Below are 5,044 nucleotides of genomic sequence, written 5' to 3' on the forward strand. Positions count from 1 at the left end.
TAGGCGATTTTTACAAATTCGTCACTGAGGAATTTCAGGGTGAGGAAATTCCTAAGCCATGAACAACTAGCAGCGGAATAAGTACTCAGGTATAAGCATCACAGAGCAATAGCATAGTCATCATGATGAATGAAAGAAGAACACAGAGTACAGAAAGTGTAAACACAGGATAAGCAGGCTGAAGACAATGTGACTGAAGAAATAGGGTTGAGGAAATAGAGAAAGTCTTCAGTCAAATTCTTCAAACAGTAATGATCAGGTTCATCAACACATGAATGAGGAAATGAAAGGGTTGAGGAAATAGAACCAGTAAGCTTGGTGAAGACAATGATTTGGTAGACCAGTTTCAACTGCTGTGACAGTTGTACGTCTGGTTGGAGCGGCTGAGTATTTAAACTCGAGGACACATAGTCCCGGACACACAGTCCTCACCGTATTCTCCTTGAGCTAAGATCACACAGACCTCGCCCAACACTCGTGGTAAGTCTTCACAGGTGACTTCCAAACCTTCGCAGACTTGGTCACTCGGCGATCCACAATTCCTCTTGGATGCTCAGACCATGACGCCTAACCGTCTGGAGGATACATAGTCCTCAAAGGTAACAAGCGTCGGTTCCACGTAGGAACAATCTCTTCAGTGATGCTCAATCACTTTGGGTTTGTAGGTTTGGGTTTGGAATTTGGGTTTTCCTCACTTGATGATTTTCGCTCAAAGTCCTCGGAGGATGGGATGCTCTCAAATGACAAGTGTCAGTTTCTCTCGGAGCAGCCAACTAGCGGTTGAGGGGGGTGGCTATTTATAGCCTAGGGAGCAGCCTGACATGATAAGACATAAATGCCCTTCAAGGATATGACCGTTAGGTGGTAGGATATTTTTGGACAGCTGGCGCGTAGCACAGCAAAGGTCGGATTTGAGGTTCGAATTCCTCAGGGCTATCATGTTCCTCACTCTGTAGGCAATCCACACTGTCGAATTCCTAACTCCTCAGTCAGAACAAATTCCTCAGAGATCAGAAGATCTTCGTCTCTGTCACTGAAGAAATTGACTGAACTGATATGAGATTTCCAATGGCTTCACTCGAAAGGATTGGGTAGGTGTAGGATTTTGAGATGAGCATCGCGTGGAAATCAGTTTCCTTAGTATTACCTCGACCCCCTTTAACAGTACGGTGTTTCCTATGACTCAAGAAAGAGAAAATGAAACTACGAAACAAAAGTATTCACGCTTCATAATCCTCGCATGAATATCCAAGTCTTCAAGGTCACACCAATTTCTTCACTTTCAAAGTTTTCAGTAGAACCAAAGTCTTCAGCTGAAGACATTCATTTTTAGGGGTCGACTTTCACTGTAAATATCAAACTCCGCATCGACTTATAGAGCCTGTGTACACTCACAAACATATTAGTCCCTTAACCTATAAGTCTTCAATACACCAAAATCACTAAGGGGCACTAGATGCACTTACAATCTCCCCCTTTATGGTGATTGATGACAATATAGGTTAAGTTTTCAACGGGGATAAACATATGAATTGAAAGTGCTCAATGTTGAGGAATTTGATTACAAGATATAGAAGAACTCCCCTTGAAGATGTGCATAGTGAGGAATTTGCTTTGAAACAATGCACATTTGAAGAGTAGAATCATGGAGATCTGCCCCTATATCTCGCAATTCATACACGCATTTAACATATCAAATGAAGAATTTGAAATGCATGATGAAATATGGTGACTAATGTAATTCAACATGCGTGCATAGTATATATGAGGAAATAGCATGCAGAAAAACAAAGCAAAAGTATCAGGTCACTATCGGACTTAAGTTTACAACTTAATCAACAAACACTTCAGAAGAGCGAGAGTTGCAACTTAACAAAAAAACGCCCATATAGATAGACCCGCTTGAAGACTAACTCAAATTTCTCCCCCTTTGTCATCGAATGACCAAAAGAGACGAAAAATGAGGACTAACTCCCCTGAAGAATTTCATCACGAAGTTGATGGAGGAGCGCCAACATTGTTGGGGTCGGTTGTTGGAGTAGGGCCTGCCGCCGTGTCATCCAAGTCTTCATTTTCATCGTCTCACGCGATGAAGAATATGAGCTGGGCACCAAAGGAGGAACTTCAACTTTCTTGAATTCCTTCGCTGGCGGCTTAGACCAGCCGAAGTCCTGCCGGAAGCCCATCTGCTTGAGTTCCTCATCACCGTAGAGATGAGACAAAATAGCCCAGGTGCGATAAAAAACTTCATTGAGGTAGTAATGGTTCTTATTCACTGAATTATATGTAGCAGTCATGTTGTGAAGAATTGAACCAAACTGACGCTTGACCCATTTGTGATTGCGATCGACCTTCTGATGAAGACCGAGGAGAAGCTCACGATCAGTCATCACCCTTGGAGCTGTGGCTTGAGGACTTTGCTTTGTGGCATTGGAGGCAGAATCATGAGTGGCAGAGTCATCATTGGTGGAATACGATGCAGCTTTGCGGAACTGTCCATCCAATGGACGAATGCCCTCATCAACAATTGCAGTGGCCTTGCCCTTTTCATCAGCTGAGGAAAATGTCCGCTTGAGGACTTCAATAGGGGGCAAGTAACTGCCATGGTTGAGTGTGTTAGCCTTGTAGTTGATTGAAGACCTTGATCTGAGGAATCTCATAATCCAGGGAGCGTAAGGCTTTAATTCAAAGGCAGACAGTGCAACATTTGCCAGAGTCTGCATGAAGAAGTCATGGTAGTTCATTGGGATACCATGCATGATATTGAACAACATATTCTTCATCATGCCAACAACTTCTTCATCATTTGAGCCGTGACCTTTGATAGGACTCAATGTCTTGGTCAGAATGCGATAGACAGTCCGAGGCACATAGAGCAATTCCTTCACGAGGAATTTGGTTCTTGGGGCTTGACCAGGCTTGAATGGCTTAATTAGCACTTGCATATAGTGATCAGACAGTTCAGGTTCACGATACATAAGACGCACACCTTCAAGGGGAGGACTAACAGGCAGGGCATGAAGCAATTCAGAGGCCGGTGCTTTGAAGTGAGTGTTCTCTGTCATCCAGTCCAACACCCAGGAGTTTACATCTTCAGGATTCCCGGTGATGTGCATCGTCGTGTAGAACTGAAGAATGAGTTCTTCATTCCAATCGCAGATATCGGTGCAGAAATTGAGCAGTCCAGCGTCATGAAGAACACGGAGGACTGGTGTGAAGCACGACAACGATTCCATATCCACATGAGGAATATGCTCATGGTCGAAGACTTTGTCCTTATTGAAAAGCAATGAAGAATAGAAGTTTGCTCGGCTGGCAATCCCAGAAACGCTTCCTTCTAAGACGAGCAGAGTCATAAGGGTTGTAGTTGGTGAAGAACACATGCTCATGAAAGAAGTCATCAGCCTTGAAATTTCGCGTCTTCGTGAATGGATTTTTCGGTGTTGGAGGAGGAGTATCAGTCAATTGCAGTACTACCTCAGGAATCTCAATCTCTAGAGCCGCAGACTGAGGAATTTCAGTTTCTGCTTTAGTAGTAGCCTGGTTCTCCATATCTTCAGCAGCTTTGTAATCAACACTAGTAGCTAGAATTTCTTCAGGAATGGAAGGCGTGGGGTGAATTTCATCAGAGCCCATGAGAACTTCAGTTGGTACTGGGGACTGAGGAATTTGTTGCAGTGGCGTGAACAAAGGAGAGTTGGGTGCTGACTTTCCCAAAAGTCATTATTCATCACACGTGTGGTGCTCCCAATGTCCACATCTTCATCTTCTTCCATTTCTTCAACGCCTGCCTCTTCAGCTGTGAACTGAGGAAGTGGCGATGATACCAGTGGGGTTGAAGTGACATTGTCAACTTGATTTTCTTCATCCATCTACTCTGTCGAAGCAGTAGAGGGAATTTCTTCATCAAATTCACTCGGAATCACATAATCTTCACCAAAAGGAATGAGGTCCTTTGATGGCATGCTTGAGAGAGGAACAACATCAATTGGGTTCTCAAGTGAGCTTGTCAAAATCTTCGCCTTCTTGGGTGCAGAAGATTCTGAGGAAACAGATGCTTTCCTTTTCTTCAGAGCAGCTCGCTCTGCAGCCTTTGTTTTCTTCACTTCCAAAGCAGACGGAAGAATTGGACTTGGTGTTGGCGCTGGTGCAGGAGGAGCAAAGGTAGTTGGAGCAATTTCTTCAGGCACAACTGATGCAGTTGTCCTGTCTTGTTCAGCTTCAGCGGGTGCAGCTTTAGATGCTTCAGCTGCCTTGACTTGTTCTTCAGGCACAACACTAGTGGTTGCCCTGGCAATTTCTTTAGTGGCTAGAATTCCTTCAGCCCTGGTGCTTGCAGTTTCATCAGCAACCTGATTTTCATCAGCGGTGATGGCATGTTCTTCAGTTGGCTGTGCAGATGCATCAGCCTGAGGAATTTCAATGTGCGTTGGAGCAGCAACATTGGAAGTGAAGCCTTTCGCCATTTTGACGAATCTGACTTTGGCTCCCAGCCATTCTGCCTTGTAGGCGTCAAATTCATCACTGAGCTTTTTGATCTCAGATTGTAAAGCGATGAGTTGTTCAGGCGATAGCGCGAGAACATTGTCCTTCAGATAGCGTTGTTTCTTGTACTGGGCTTTCTTCACAGTTCTGGCTTGTTCATATTTCCATTTCTCTTCAGAGATGAAAGCCGTCAACATGTGACTTTGTCCAGGAGTGAGGCCTAACTCTGGCAAAGAAGTGTTTGGGTCATTGTGCTAGAGGTCAATGAAATCCAGGATCTTTCGGATCCAATAGAAGAGTCACAACACTGCCCTTGGCTCTAGCGGCTCTTTGCTGCCCTTTTTTGATGATTTCAGCCAATTCTTCATCATCAGATGGTATTGTAAAGGCAACTTGCTTCTTGTGAGGACTTGGTCTAGTGCCTCATCCTGCAGTGGCCTTGGTCTTCAGCAAAGTGGGCTTTCTGAAGACAAAGGAGGAGCAGAAGAACTTGTAGAGGCTCCTGAGGCAATTGAGATGCCTGTTGTCCTTTGGCATGTGGCAAGATGCACATGTGCTA

Source organism: Triticum dicoccoides, chromosome 3B (genome assembly GCF_002162155.2).
Source record: "Triticum dicoccoides isolate Atlit2015 ecotype Zavitan chromosome 3B, WEW_v2.0, whole genome shotgun sequence".
Taxonomy (NCBI): Eukaryota; Viridiplantae; Streptophyta; class Magnoliopsida; order Poales; family Poaceae; genus Triticum; species Triticum dicoccoides.